We start from the raw sequence: 17,924 nt of genomic DNA on the forward strand, positions 1-17,924 counted from the left end.
GGGGAAGACGCTGTGTAGCACAATATACAAGGGGGGATTGTTGTATAGCACTATATAGAAGGGAGTGCTGTGTATCACTATATCTAAGGGGGATTGCTGTGTAGCACTATATACAAGAGGGGTAGGGCTACGTGACTCTATTTACAGAGGGGGAGGACTGTGTAGCGCTATTTACAGGGGGCTGTGTGTGGTGCTATCTACAGTGTTTGACACAATTATATTCAGGGGCGCAGTCTATGGTGCTATAATATTTAGGGGCTCAGTGTTTGTACTATTTTATTCAGGGGCGCAGTGTTTGGTGCTATTATATTTAGGGGCACAGTGTGTGGCACCATGATAATATTATCTTTGTTTATAGGTGTGGAAATGTTGGAAAAGTGAGGAGCCAAAGACATCTGAGTGGCAAATTCAGCAGAAATGGGTCATGGCCGGGAAAAGTCGTCATGAAGTCTGGACCGGATGGAGAAGAAAAGAGGAAAAAAACTACGTCGTCACCTGTGAGTCACTAGATAATCTGTCATCTCTACTGACATGTTTATTATGTGAAATCCTTGTATTTCACAAAGTCTTTGTGCAGTTCAGGACTGATAGACAAATAAGTGTTACTATTCCCCTTGTCAGGAGAATGTGTCCATACACGGTGCGATACTGTCAGCAATGGTTGGAGACTGTCAGTATGTGGGGACACAGTTTTTTGACAAGGGGAGTAGTAACACCCATTTGTTAATGTCTGGAAAAAAAGGAAGTGTTAACAATAGTTACAGGGCGGTCGGTGGAGAATGGGGGCCCAAGTTTGGATAACATCCCAGGGCCTATTGTCTACTTAATCCGCCACTGGTTCTGCTTCCGATTTTTCAGCTGAAAACATTGTGTGTGAACATACCCTTAGAACGATGAAAGTGAAGTGAATGACTTTTCAGTTGATCGGTTCCCACGCCGTGTATTTCAGACGTTTTTTTTGCACATTTTACGTGCCAAAAACCTCATAAAAAAAACGCTTAATTACACTTGATTTTGCGTGTTTGGGGGGATTTCTGTTTGTGTGTGTGTGTGCGTGTGTGTGTGCGTGTGTGTGCGTGTGTGTGTGGGGGGAGGTGCTCGCCGCTGATTCTTCAAAACAGCTGATAAGCGGCTATGAAGTATCAGCGGTGCCCGTGCACACTCCGCTCTGCTACACACACACACACACACAATCACAATGAGGGCAGGGCTTGTCCTGAGTGCACTGTCTCTTGTTATGGACAGAGTTATAGTCACATGAACCCCGTCTGTTGAACCGGTAACCTAGGTTCGATCACATGACAGAGGGGGATCATCAAAAACCCTGTGCACCCTCAGCCCGTCCATCCAGCCCTTTGCTGGTTATATCTGCTGGGAAAGCTGGGTGACCACCATTACTCCCTCCTACTGGAGTGTGTTTGGGGATGTGACTAATGAACCTCTCACACTCCAGTAGGAGAGGTAATGGTGGTCACCCAGCTTTCCCAGACCCCTGAACGGTAAATCTCTCTTGTTTTGCTGAGACTGTTTGGGAATGTGACTAATGAACCTCTCAGTCTCAGCACTACAAGGGGGATTTATCGTTAAAGAGTCTGTGAAAGCTGGGAGACCAACATTACCCCTCCTACTGGAGTGTGAGAGGTTCATTAGTCACATCCCCAAACACACTCCAGTAGGAGGGGTAATGGTGGTCACCCAGCTTTCCAAGACCCCTGAACGGTAAATCTCTCTAGTTGTGCTGAGACTGTTTGGGAATGTGACTAATGAACCTCTCAGTCTCAGCACAACAAGAGAGATTTATTGTTCAGGGGTCTGGGAAAGCTGGGTACCACACTAACAGTGGGCATATGTATATATGTATGTGTGTGTATGTATTTGTATTTATGTATGTGTGTGTATGTGTATATATGTATATGTGTGTATGGATGTGTATATATGTATGTGTATATATGTATGTGTGTGTATGTATGTGTATATATGTATGTGTGTGTATGTATGTGTATATATGTATGTATGTGTATATATGTATGTGTGTGTATGTGTATATATGTATGTGTGTGTATGTGTATATATGTATATGTGTGTATGGATGTGTATATATGTATATGTATGTGTGTGTATGTATGTGTGTGTATGTGTGTATATGTATGTGTGTATATGTATATGTATGTGTGTGTATGTATGTGTATGTATGTGTGTGTGTATGTATATATGTGTATATATTTATATATATATAACGCACACACACACACACACACACAGAAATAACATGGATAAATATATTTTAAAAAATTACAAAATTGTTTATTTTTCAATTTTTGGGGTGATTTTTCTGCTCATAATAAAAATGTAAAACATGGAATTAATTAAACTAATCTAGAAAATGAAAGCCTCATAAGTCTTGTAAAAATCAAAGTTAAAATAGTTGTGATATTCAAAGCGGTTGCAAAGTTATTATCGTCTAAAGAAGTGCAAATCAGAAATGGAAAATGTGACCTGGACGCAGGGGCATCAATGACCCTTGGTCATGAAAGGGTTAATTATGTACAGAAAATACAATTGACAAAATCTACAATCAATATATATATATAAAGTATTTTTCGGACTATAAGGCGCAGTTTTTAGCAAGAATAAATCTTGCTAACAAGTCCCTGCGTGTTCTAGTCGGCAGTGCCGGGCCCCCTGACCGCTCCTTACTTAACCCCTTCCCGACCCGTGATGTGCCAGCACATCATCAGGCGGGGAGGGGATGATGTATGGAGCGGGCTCACGCGCTGAGCCTGCCCCATACACTGCAGGTGTCAGCTTCTGACACGCTGCACTACCGGATAGGAACAGAGATGGCGCTGTTTAACTAGTTAAATACTGCGGTCAATAGCGACCGCGGCATTTATATTGGTTTTCCTACGAAGGACATTTATGACATATCCACAGGTGTAATATCTCTAGAACGGGGCCCCATAAGCCCCATTCCATCTTACCCGGCTCCGCGGTCTTCCGGCCACTTCACTTCCTGGTTACATGTTCGAGGTACGCAAACAGCGTAACTCTCTGAGCTACGCAGTTTCCGCAACTCCCATAGAACTGAATAGTAGTTACGGCTACAGAGTAGCACGCTACGCTGCTTCTATAACTGACATTCACTACTATGGGAGTTCCGGAAACAGCGTAGCTCAGCGAGTTACGCTGTTTCCGTAACTCATCCATGTATTGCAGTGTATTGTACCAGCGATCTAATGATCACTGGTTCAAGTCCCCTAGGGGAACTAATAAAATGTGTGTAAAAAAAAAAACATTTCCCATTTTTCCCCAAGAACAATTTAAAATAATAACAAAATTGGTATCGCTGCATCGGTAAAAGTCCGGAACTATTACAACATAGCATTATTTGACTCACACAGTGAACGGTGTAAAAATGTTTTATTTAAAACCCCCGACTGTCTGTATTCTTCTACCATATTACGTTATAAATGGCCGCTCTGTTGTAACGGTTCACTGGGATACGCTTCTTGTGATGTCATCTAGAATGTGGGCAGATTCTATTTCTCTGAGCGTGACGTCCTCTAGAGAATCTGAGCGTGATGTCATGTGAAGGGCGGGGCCTGTGATCTGCATGTGTTCCGTTTGCACATAATGGCCCTCAGGTTGTGACATCATCAAGTTTATAAATTGGGGTCACACATTGACCGCGGTGTCAGTTTCTCTTGCTGGCTCTCATCATGGACGTGTCTCATATGAAGAAGAGGAGGATGGTGATGTTTCCAATGATGAGTGTTGTAGAGAAGATGGAGGTTGGCGGACGCCAATTTCCGGAGGACGTGGAGATGGAGGAGGAGGATGAGAAGATGGAGGTTGGCGGACGCCAGTTTCCAGAGGACGTGGAGATGGAGGAGAAGGATGAGAAGATGGAGGCTGGCGGACGCCAGTTTCCAGAGGACGTGGAGATGGAGGATGGGAAGATGGAGGTTGGCGGACGCCAATTTCCAGCTCCTGATGTGGAGATGGACGACCTTTCGGGGGCTACGGTTAACATCAGGGCCTCCAACCCCCGAAAGAGAAAGTGGCCATTTTAGTAACATCTGCCACTTGGGGCCCATTTACCATCAGGGCCCCCAACCCCCGGGAGAGATAGCGGCCATCTTATTTCCATCTGCCGCTCGGGGCCCATTTACCATCTTTAGGTGAGGTAAGTGCCGTCCACTGATGATCTTCTCACCTCACGACTCTTCTACAGCCGCCTGGACACTGAATTTCTGATTTGTTTTGCAGTTGTCACCCCAATATTGTGGTCTTTACCACCTAAACCATCTGAAATTCCCATGAAGACTCCTCCAGTGATGAGCAGACGTGAGATCCGGTAAGTCTGACGTCTTCCGCTCGTCTTCATCTTCTCCTTGTGGTAAAGGTTTTGTGAATTTTTTTGATTATTTGTATTTTTTCCTTTTCTAGGATCCGACTTTGAAAAATATGAAAAAAGTTTTCGGTTTCTTCTGATCCAGGATCGAGCTGTGTAAGGGTGGACTAGCGGCCATATCCACGGGTGAAGAAGGACCCTCTTTATCTCACCGATCATCGCATGTTAAAGGGCCGGAGCCACAGAAAACCGCACAGAAATTCTACCAGATTCTATAATAAACATATTTATTTTTACCATTTTTAGTGTTTTCATTTCTAGATTGGGGAATGTATCCAGGGAACCTGTGTTCTATGGGGGTCCGAAGGTTATAGGTGTAATACTCTGCAGAATATATCACTCTGTATCTGTCAGGAGGTGGATAGGACAGAGCAATGTTCTGCAGATATCTAGAGAGGTCAGTGGTGTAATAATCTGCAGGATATATCACTATGTATCTGTCAGGAGGTGGAGAGGACAGAGCAATGTTCTGCAGATCTGTAGAGAGGTCAGTGGTGTAATAATCTGCAGAATATATCACTATGTATCTGTCATGTGATACAGGAGCAATGTTCTGCAGATCTGTAGAGAGGTCAGTGGTGTAATAATCTGCAGAATATATCACTCTGTATCTGTCAGTAGAGGAGCAATGTTCTGCAGATCTGTAGAGAGGTCAGTGGTGTAATACTCTGCAGAATATATCACTCTATCTGTCAGGAGGTGGAGAGGACAGAGCAATGTTCTGCAGATCTGTAGACAGGTCAGTGGTGTAATAATCTGCAGAATATATCACTATGTATCTGTCAGTAGGGGACAGAGCAATGTTCTGCAGATCTGTAGAGAGGTCAGTGGTGTAATAATCTGCAGAATATATCACTATGTATCTGTCAGGAGGTGGAGAGGACAGAGCAATGTTCTGCAGATCTGTAGAGAGGTCAGTGGTGTAATAATCTGCAGAATATATCACTCTGTATCTGTCAGGAGGTGGAGAGGACAGAGCAATGTTCTGCAGATCTGTAGACAGGTCAGTGGTGTAATAATCTGCAGAATATATCACTCTGTATCTGTCAGGAGGTGGAGAGGACAGAGCAATGTTCTGCAGATCTGTAGAGAGGACAGTGGTGTAATAATCTGCAGGATATATCACTATGTATCTGTCAGTAGAGGACAGAGCAATGTTCTGCAGATCTGTAGAGAGGTCAGTGGTGTAATAATCTGCAGAATATATCACTCTGTATCTGTCAGTAGAGGACAGAGCAATGTTCTGCAGATCTGTAGAGAGGTCAGTGGTGTAATAATCTGCAGAATATATCACTCTGTATCTGTCAGTACAGGACAGAGCAATGTTCTGCAGATTTCTAGAGAGGTCAGTGGTGTAATAATCTGCAGAATATATCACTCTGTATCTGTCAGTACAGGACAGAGCAATGTTCTGCAGATCTGTAGAGAGGTCAGTGGTGTAATAATCTGCAGAATATATCACCATATATCTGTCAGTAGAGGACAGAACAATGTTCTGCAGATCTGTATAGAGGTCAGTGGTGTAATAATCTGCAGAATATATCACCATATATCTGTCAGTAGAGGACAGAGCAATGTTCTGCAGATCTGTAGAGAGGTCAGTGGTGTAATAATCTGCAGAATATATCACTATGTATCTGTCAGTAGAGGACAGAGCAATGTTCTGCAGATCTGTAGAGAGGTCAGTGGTGTAATAATCTGCAGAATATATCACTATGTATCTGTCAGTAGAGGACAGAGCAATGTTCTGCAGATCTGTAGAGAGGTCAGTGGTGTAATAATCTGCAGAATATATCACTCTGTATCTGTCAGTAGAGGACAGAGCAATGTTCTGCAGATCTGTAGAGAGGTCAGTGGTGTAATAATCTGCAGAATATATCACTCTGTATCTGTCAGTAGAGGACAGAGCAATGTTCTGCAGATCTGTAGAGAGGTCAGTGGTGTAATAATCTGCAGGATATATCACTATGTATCTGTCAGTAGAGGACAGAGCAATGTTCTGCAGATCTGGAGAGGTCAGTGGTGTAATAATCTGCAGAATATATCACTATGTATCTGTCAGGAGGTAGAGGAGCAATGTTCTGCAGATCTGTAGAGGTCAGTGGTGTAATAATCTGCAGAATATATCACCATATATCTGTCATGTGACACAGGAGCAATGTTCTGCAGATCTGTAGACAGGTCAGTGGTGTAATAATCGGCAGAATATATCACCATATATCTGTCATGTGATACAGGAGCAATGTTCTGCAGATCTGTAGACAGGTCAGTGGTGTAATAATCTGCAGAATATATCACTATGTATCTGTCAGTAGAGGACAGAGCAATGTTCTGCAGATCTCTAGAGAGGTCAGTGGTGTAATACTCTGCAGAATATATCACTATGTATCTGTCAGTAGAGGACAGAGCAATGTTCTGCAGATCTGTAGAGAGGTCAGTGGTGTAATAATCTGCAGAATATATCACTCTGTATCTGTCAGTAGAGGACAGAGCAATGTTCTGCAGATTTGTAGAGAGGTCAGTGGTGTAATAATCTGCAGAATATATCACTATGTATGTCAGTAGAGGACAGAGCAATGTTCTGCAGATCTGTAGAGAGGTCAGTGTTGTAATAATCTGCAGAATATATCACTATGTATCTGTCAGGAGGTGGAGAGGACAGAGCAATGTTCTGCAGATCTGTAGAGAGGTCAGTGGTGTAATAATCTGCAGAATATATCACTATGTATCTGTCAGGAGGTGGAGAGGACAGAGCAATGTTCTGCAGATCTGTAGAGAGGTCAGTGGTGTAAAAATCTGCAGAATATATCACTCTGTATCTGTCAGTAGAGGACAGAGCAATGTTCTGCAGATATCTAGAGAGGTCAGTGGTGTAATAATCTGCAGAATATATCACTCTGTATATGTCAGTAGAGGACAGAGCAATGTTCTGCAGATCTGTAGAGAGGTCAGTGGTGTAATACTCTGCAGAATATATCACTCTGTATCTGTCAGGAGGTGGAGAGGACAGAGCAATGTTCTGCAGATCTGTAGAGAGGTCAGTGGTGTAATAATCTGCAGAATATATCACTCTGTATCTGTCAGGAGGTGGAGAGGACAGAGCAATGTTCTGCAGATCTGTAGAGAGGTCAGTGGTGTAATAATCTGCAGAATATATCACTGTGTATCTGTCAGAAGGAAGAGGAGCAATGTTCTGCAGATATCTAGAGAGGTCAGTGGTGTAATAATCTGCAGAATATATCACTCTGTATCTGTCAGTAGAGGAGCAATGTTCTGCAGATATCTAGAGAGGTCAGTGGTGTAATAATCTGCAGAATATATCACTCTGTATCTGTCATGTGATACAGGAGCAATGTTCTGCAGATCTGTAGAGAGGTCAGTGGTGTAATAATCTGCAGAATATATCACTCTGTATCTGTCAGTAGAGGACAGAGCAATGTTCTGCAGATCTGTAGAGAGGTCAGTGGTGTAATACTCTGCAGAATATATCACTCTGTATCTGTCAGTATAGGACAGAGCAATGTTCTGCAGATCTGTAGAGAGGTCAGTGGTGTAATAATCTGCAGAATATATCACTCTGTATCTGTCAGTAGAGGACAGAGCAATGTTCTGCAGATCTGTAGAGAGGTCAGTGGTGTAATAATCTGCAGAATATATCACTCTGTATCTGTCTGGAGGTGGAGAGGACAGGGCAATGTTCTGCAGATCTGTAGAGAGGTCAGTGGTGTAATAATCTGCAGAATATATCACTCTGTATCTGTCAGTAGAGGACAGAGCAATGTTCTGCAGATCTGTAGAGAGGTCAGTGGTGTAATAATCTGCAGAATATATCACCATATATCTGTCATGTGATACAGGAGCAATGTTCTGCAGATCTGTAGAGAGGTCAGTGGTGTAATAATCTGCAGAATATATCACTCTGTATCTGTCAGTAGAGGACAGAGCAATGTTCTGCAGATCTGTAGAGGTCAGTGGTGTAATAATCTGCAGAATATATCACCATATATCTGTCATGTGATACAGGAGCAATGTTCTGCAGATCTGTAGAGAGGTCAGTGGTGTAATAATCTGCAGAATATATCACTATGTATCTGTCAGTAGAGGACAGAGCAATGTTCTGCAGATCTGTAGAGAGGTCAGTGGTGTAATACTCTGCAGAATATATCACTCTGTATCTGTCAGTAGAGGACAGAGCAATGTTCTACAGATCTGTAGTGAGGTCAGTGGTGTAATAATCTGCAGAATATATCACTATGTATCTCTCAGGAGGTGGAGAGGACAGAGCAATGTTCTGCAGATCTGTAGAGAGGTCAGTGGTGTAATAATCTGCAGAATATATCACTCTGTATCTGTCAGTAGAGGACAGAGCAATGTTCTGCAGATCTGTAGACAGGTCAGTGGTGTAATAATCTGCAGAATATATCACTATATGTCTGTCAGTAGAGGACAGAGCAATGTTCTGCAGATCTCTAGATAGGTCAGTGGTGTAATAATCTGCAGAATATATCACTATGTATCTGTCAGTAGAGGACAGAGCAATGTTCTGCAGATCTGTAGACAGGTCAGTGGTGTAATAATCTGCAGAATATATCACTCTGTATCTGTCAGTAGAGGACAGAGCAATGTTCTGCAGATCTGTTGAGAGGTCAGTGTTGTAATAATCTGCAGAATATATAACTCTAGTGCATGACCGGATTCAGAGAACGCCTTGTAGAGAACTTCTATGTGCAGTCACAGCTCCCTCAGGTGCTGCACTATGTATAATACAGTGTCTGACGTGTTACTGTAATGTAGAACTAAGGAGGAACCCCACCTTAAAGAGTAACAGAAAGGAGAAGACCTTTTCTCTCCTCAGTAGATGTTGACTCGCTCATTGCTGTTACGCTATCTAATCATAGTGGACAGCCTCAAAGCGATGCAAAAGACCTGCAGGAAATTTCTCAAAATCAGCAGGTTTTCTGCATCGCTGTGAAGCGGTCCGCTCTGATTGGACAGTGTCACAGCAAAAAGTGAGGCAACGCCTACTGAGGAGAGATGGTGTCTCCTCTTTGTACCTTTAATTACAACACGCATATGTTAGGTGCAAAACGGAGTAAGGGCTGTAGTGGAACAACATGGAGGGGGGCAAAAAAGAAAAAGACAGCGTTGGAATCTGGAGGACGCCAAGTATAAGGGGAGGAATGTGGTTAAAAAAACAACAAAAAATAACACAGCAGGTCCTGCTTAACCCCTTAATGACCGGGCCATTTTGCACGTTAATCACCAAGGATTATTTTTTGTTTTTTCACGGTCGCATTCCAAGAGTCGTAACTTTTTTTTTATTCCGTGGACATCGCCGTATAAGGGCTTGTTTTTTGCGGGACGAGTTGTATTTTGTAATTGCACCATTTTTAGATGCTTATAATATATTGATTAACTTTTATTAACTTTATTTTAGGAGAAAATTGAAAATAAGCAGCTATTCCAGCATTAATTTTCACGTTATAAATTTACGCCGTTTACTATGAAGCGTAAATAACATAGTTACAGAGTTACACAGTTAGTACGGCTGAAAAAAGACACATGTCCATCAAGTTCAACCAAGGGAAGGGAAAAGGGAAGGAAAAATTTCTACACATAGGAGCTAATATTTTTTTGTTTTAGGAAATTATCTAACCCTTTTTTAAAGCCATCTACTGTCCCTGCTGTGACCAGCTCCTGCGGTAGGCTATTCCATAAATTCACAGTTCTCACTGTAAAGAAGCCTTGTCGCCTCTGCAGCTTGAACCTTTTTTTCTCCAGACGGAGGGAGTGCCCCCTTGTTTTTTGAGGGGGTTTTACAAGGAACAGGATTTCACCATATTTTTTGTATGTGCCATTAATATATTTATATAAGTTAATCATGTCCCCCCTTAGTCTTCTTTTTTCAAGGCTAAATAGGTTTAATTCTTTCAATCTTTCCTCATAACTTAAATTCTCCATGCCCCTTATTAGCTTCGTTGCTCTTCTTTGTATTTTTTCCAACTCCAGGGCATCCTTTCTATGAACTGGAGCCCAGAACTGAACTGCATATTCTAGATGAGGCCTCACTAATGCTTTGTCACCTTTATTCTATGGGTCGGCACGATAACGGGGATACCAAATATGTAAAGGTTTTATATGTTTTCCTGCATTTGCACAATAAAAACCCTTTTAGAAAAAAATTACTTGTTTTTGCATCGCCGCATTCCAAGAGACGTAATGTTTTTATTTTTCCGTCGATGTGGCCGTATGTGGGCTTGATTTTTGCGGGCCAATGCGTAGTTTTCATTAGTACTATTTTGGGGTACATAGAACTTATAGATTAATTTTTATTTTATTTTTTATGGGGGGAATGGGAGAAAAGAGAGAATTTTGCCGTTGTTTTTTTCAGTTTTTTTGGACGCCGTTCATCCGGCGGTTTAATTAATGTGTTCATTTTATTGGTCAAGTTGTTACGATCGCGGGGATACCATATATGTGTATGTGTGATTTGTTTTGACACTTTTACTGAATAAAACCACTTTTTGGGAAAAAAAGTAGTTTTATTTGATTTTGACTGTAATTATTTTTTTTTTTCAACAAACTTTATTTAACTGATTGACATATTTTTTTTAAGTCCCACCAGGGGACGTCACTATGCGATGTGCCGATCGCATATATAATGCTTTGGTATACTTAGTATACCGAAGCATTATTGCCTGTCAGTGTAAAACTGACAGGCAACCTGTTAGGTCATGCCTCCGGCGTCTTTGTTAGACCCCCGGCTGTCATGGAAACCCGACGGCGACCCGCGATTTGTTTGCGGGGGCGCCGATCGGGTGACAGAGGGAGCTCCCCCCTCTGTCAAACACATTAGATGCCGCTGTCACTATTGACAGCGGCATTTAATGGGTTAAACTGCCGGAATCGGAGCGCGCTTCGATTCCGGCAGTTGCAGCAGGAGCCAGGCTGTGTATAACAGCCGTGCTCCTGCCGCTGATCGCGTGGGTACACTGGCAGTACCCGCGCCATCACAGGACGGATATATCCGTCCTCCTGCGCGAACTAGCAGCTGCTGAGGACGGATATATCCGTCCTTCGGCGTTAAGGAGTTAATAAACCACGGAGTTCACTTTCTAAATTCATTATTACTGACCTCTAGTAACACCTCCTGGAATTTCCTCCTCCACTTCACTCTTACACGGTTGATCGCCCCTCACCCGCTCTTCTTCTTCATCCTCCACTTTAACCCCTTCCCCCTGCTGGCATTCTGGGCCCTAATGTCCAAGCCATTTTTTAGATTTTTCCATTGTCACATTCAAAGAGCTGTAACTTTTTTATTTTTGCGTCGGCATAGCTGTATAAGGTCTTGTTTTTTGCGGGACGACTTGCAGTTTTTATTGGTACCATTTGAGAGTAGATGCGACTTTTTGATCACTTTTTATCAAATTTTTTTTAAGTCAGGATTAACAGAAAACAGCAATTTTTCCATTGTTTTTTATTTTATTTTTTACAGCGTTCACAGTGCGGGTTAAATAATGTAACAGCTTTATAGTCGGGGTCGTTACGGACGCGGCGATACCAAATATGTGTAACTTTTTTGCTTTATTGTAGTTTTTTTTAATAGTAAAGCATTTTGTAAGGGGAAAAGCTGGGTTTTTCATTTTTTTTTTTCACTTTTTTTTTTTATTAACTTTATTAAACTTTTTTTACTTTTTTACTAGTCCCACTAGGGGACTTCCCTATCCTCCGATCGCTATTATAATACACTGCAATACTTTTGTATTGCAGTGTATTACTGCCTGTCCGTTTAAAACGGACAGGCATCTGCTAGGTCATGCCTGCGGCATGATCTAGCAGGCATTCGCTGCAGGCAGACCTGGGGGTCTTTATTAGACCCCCGGCTGCCATAGAAGACACAGACACTCGGCGATTTTATCGCCGGGTGTCAGTGAGATGAGAGGGAGCTCCCTCCCTCTCTCCAAAACCATTCAGATGCGGTGCTCGCTATTGTGCACCGCATCTGAAGGGTTAAACAGGTGAGATCGATACTAATATCGATCTCACCCGGCAGAGCAGGGACGCCCCCAGCCCTCAGCTGCTTCTGGCAGCTGAGAGCAGGGAGATTTCACGGCTCCCTGCTCTGTTTACTTTATTCTACAGCAGCGACGTAGTTTGGCGGCGCTCTAGAATAAAGCCCACTAATGACCGCCGTAAAAAGACGTATCGGCGGTCATTAAGGGGTTAATATCAGTCAGATCTTCCCTCTGATTTCACATATGTAACAATTCAGTACAATACAGCAGAGTGCGCAGAATCTAACACATCAACATAAGAAACCACCAAAATCTATGACCACATCTATGACCGCTGGACCAAAAAGTTCCACACCCCCTATATAGATCTGGTATAGGGCTCAGCTTCATCTACCTGATGATTCTCTGGGACATTGTGATTTTCCTCTGGACAGTCCTGGGAATACAGAGGACTGGGACATCTCTCTGGTGGATTTCTCCTACTGGATCCATCTGTAGGAAACACACAGTGACAGAATACATGACTACTGTATATCTGTCTATATATTACCACACACACTGCTCCCTGTAGATATTACCACACACACTGCTCCCTGTAGATATTACCACACACACTGCTCCCTGTAGAGATTACCACACACACTGCCCCCTGTAGATATTACCACACACACTGCTCCCTGTAGATATTACTACACACTGCTCCCTGTAGATATTACCACACACACTGCTCCCTGTAGATATTACCACACACTGCTCCCTGTAGATATTACCACACACACTGCTCCCTGTAGATATTACCACACACACACTGCTCCCTGTATATATTACCACACATGCTGCTCCCTGTAGATATTACCACACACACTGCTCCCTGTAGATATTACTACACACTGCTCCCTGTAGATATTACCACACACACTGCTCCCTGTAGATATTACCACACACTGCTCCCTGTAGATATTACCACACACACTGCTCCCTGTAGATATTACCACACACACACTGCTCCCTGTATATATTACCACACATGCTACTCCCTGTAGATATTACCACACACACTGCTCCCTGTAGATATTACCACACACACTGCTCCCTGTAGATATTACCACACACTGCTCCCTGTAGATATTACCACACACACTGCTCCCTGTACATATTACCACACACACTGCTCCCTGTATATATTACCACACACACTGCTTCCTGTAGATATTACCACACACACTGCTCCCTGTAGATATTACCACACACTGCTCCCTGTAGATATTACCACACACTGCTCCCTGTAGATATTACCACACACACTGCTCCCTGTAGAGATTACCACACACACTGCCCCCTGTAGATATTACCACACACACTGCTCCCTGTAGATATTACCACACACACTGCCCCCTGTAGATATTACCACACACACTGCTCCCTGTAGATATTACTACACACACTGCTCCCTGTAGATATTACCACACACACTGCTCCCTGTAGATATTACCACACACATTGCTTCCTGTAGATATTACCACACACACAGCTCCCTGTACATATTACCACACACACTGCTCCCTGTAGATATTACCACACACTGCTCCCTGTAGATATTACCACACACACTGCTCCCTGTAGATATTACCACACAATGCTCCCTGTAGATATTACCACACACACTGCTCCCTGTAGATATTACCACACACACTGCTCCTTCTAGATATTACCACACACACTGCTCCCTGTAGATATTACCACACACTGCTCCCTGTAGATATTACCACACACACTGCTCCCTGTAGATATTACCACACACTGCTCCCTGTATATATTACCACACACACACTGCTCCCTGTATATATTACCACACACACTGCTTCCTGTAGATATTACCACACACACTGCTCCTTGTAGATATTACCACACACACTGCTCCCTGTAGATATTACCACACACTGCTCCCTGTAGATATTACAACACACACTGCTCCCTGTAGAGAATGCCACACACACTGCTCCCTGTACATATTACCACACACTGCTCCCTGTACATATTACCACACACACTGCTCCCTGTAGATATCACCACACACAGCCCACTATAGATATTACCACACACTGCTCCCTGTAGATATTACCACACACACTGCTCCCTGTAGATATTACCACACACACTGCTCCCTGTAGATATTACCACACACTGCTCCCTGTAGATATTACCACACACAGCCCACTATAGATATTACCACACACACTGCTCCCTGTAGATATTACCACACACTGCTCCCTGTAGATATTACCACACACAGCCCACTATAGATATTACCACACACACACACTGCTCCCTGTAGATATTACCACGCACACTGCTCCTTGTACATATTACCACACACTGCTCCCTGCATATATTACCACACACACTGCTCCCTGTAGATATTACCACACACACTGCTCCCCGTAGATATTAACACACACACTGCTCCCTGCATATATTACCACACACACTGCTCCCTGTAGATATTACCACACACACTGCTCCCTGTATATATTACCACACACACTGCTCCCTGTAGATATTACCACACACACTGCTCCCTGTAGATATTACCACACACACTGCTCCCTGTATATATTACCACACACACTGCTCCCTGTAGATATTACCACACACACGCTGCTCCCTGTAGATATTACCACACACACGCTGCTCCCTGTAGATATTACCACACACTGCCCCCTGTAGATATTACCACACACACTGCTCCCTGTAGATATTACCACACACACACTGCTCCCTGTATATATTACCACACATGCTGCTCCCTGTAGATATTACCACACACACTGCTCCCTGTAGATATTACCACACACACTGCTCCCTGTAGATATTACCACACACTGCTCCCTGTAGATATTACCACACACACTGCTCCCTGTACATATTACCACACACACTGCTCCCTGTATATATTACCACACACACTGCTTCCTGTAGATATTACCACACACACTGCTCCCTGTAGATATTACCACACACTGCTCCCTGTAGATATTACCACACACTGCTCCCTGTAGATATTACCACACACACTGCTCCCTGTAGAGATTACCACACACACTGCCCCCTGTAGATATTACCACACACACTGCTCCCTGTAGATATTACCACACACACTGCCCCCTGTAGATATTACCACACACACTGCTCCCTGTAGATATTACTACACACACTGCTCCCTGTAGATATTACCACACACACTGCTCCCTGTAGATATTACCACACACATTGCTTCCTGTAGATATTACCACACACACAGCTCCCTGTACATATTACCACACACACTGCTCCCTGTAGATATTACCACACACTGCTCCCTGTAGATATTACCACACACACTGCTCCCTGTAGATATTACCACACAATGCTCCCTGTAGATATTACCACACACACTGCTCCCTGTAGATATTACCACACACACTGCTCCTTGTAGATATTACCACACACACTGCTCCCTGTAGATATTACCACACACTGCTCCCTGTATATATTACCACACACACACTGCTCCCTGTATATATTACCACACACACTGCTTCCTGTAGATATTACCACACACACTGCTCCTTGTAGATATTACCACACACACTGCTCCCTGTAGATATTACCACACACTGCTCCCTGTAGATATTACAACACACACTGCTCCCTGTAGAGAATGCCACACACACTGCTCCCTGTACATATTACCACACACTGCTCCCTGTACATATTACCACACACACTGCTCCCTGTAGATATCACCACACACAGCCCACTATAGATATTACCACACACTGCTCCCTGTAGATATTACCACACACACTGCTCCCTGTAGATATTACCACACACACTGCTCCCTGTAGATATTACCACACACTGCTCCCTGTAGATATTACCACACACAGCCCACTATAGATATTACCACACACACTGCTCCCTGTAGATATTACCACACACTGCTCCCTGTAGATATTACCACACACAGCCCACTATAGATATTACCACATACACACACTGCTCCCTGTAGATATTACCACACACACTGCTCCCTGTACATATTACCACACACTGCTCCCTGCATATATTACCACACACACTGCTCCCTGTAGATATTACCACACACACTGCTCCCCGTAGATATTAACACACACACTGCTCCCTGCATATATTACCACACACACTGCTCCCTGTAGATATTACCACACACACTGCTCCCTGTATATATTACCACACACACTGCTCCCTGTAGATATTACCACACACACTGCTCCCTGTAGATATTACCACACACACTGCTCCCTGTATATATTACCACACACACTGCTCCCTGTAGATATTACCACACACACGCTGCTCCCTGTAGATATTACCACACACACGCTGCTCCCTGTAGATATTACCACACACTGCCCCCTGTAGATATTACCACACACACTGCTCCCTGTAGATAGTACCACACACACACTGCTCCCTGTAGATATTACCACACATTGCTCCCTGTATATATTACCACACACTGCTCCCTGTAGATATTACCACACACTGCTCCCTGTAGATATTACCACACACACTGCTCCCTGTAGATATTACCACACACTGCTCCCTGTAGATATTACCACACACACTGCTCCCTGTAGATATTACCACACACTGCTCCCTGTAGATATTACCACACACACTGCTCCCTGTAGATATTACCACACAGTGCTCCCTGTAGATATTACCACACGCTGCTCCCTGTAGATATTACCACACACACACTGCTCCCTGTATATATTACCACACACGCTGCTCCCTGTAGATATTACCACACACACTGCTCCCTGTAGATATTACCACACACACTGCTCCCTGTAGATATTACCAGACACTGCTCCCTGTAGATATTACCACACACACTGCTCCCTGTAGATATTACCACACACACACTGCTCCCTGTATATATTACCACACACGCTGCTCCCTGTAGATATTACCACACACACTGCTCCCTGTAGATATTACCACACACACTGCTCCCTGTAGATATTACCAGACACTGCTCCCTGTAGATATTACCAGACACTGCTCCCTGTAGAGAATGCCACACACACACTGCCCCCTGTAGATATTACCACACACGCTGCTCCCTGTAGATATTACCACACACTGCTCCCTGTATATATTACCACACACTGCCCCCTGTAGATATTACCACACACACTGCTCCCTGTAAATATAACCACACACACTGCTTCCTGTAGATATTACCACACACACTGCTCCCTGTAGATATTACCAGACACTGCTCCCTGTAGATATTACCAGACACTGCTCCCTGTAGAGAATGCCACACACACACACTGCCCCCTGTAGATATTACCACACACGCTGCTCCCTGTAGATATTACCACACACTGCTCCCTGTATATATTACCACACACTGCCCCCTGTAGATATTACCACACACGCTGCTCCCTGTAAATATAACC

This window comes from Rhinoderma darwinii (assembly GCF_050947455.1).
Source record: "Rhinoderma darwinii isolate aRhiDar2 chromosome 2 unlocalized genomic scaffold, aRhiDar2.hap1 SUPER_2_unloc_57, whole genome shotgun sequence".
NCBI lineage: Eukaryota > Metazoa > Chordata > Amphibia > Anura > Rhinodermatidae > Rhinoderma > Rhinoderma darwinii.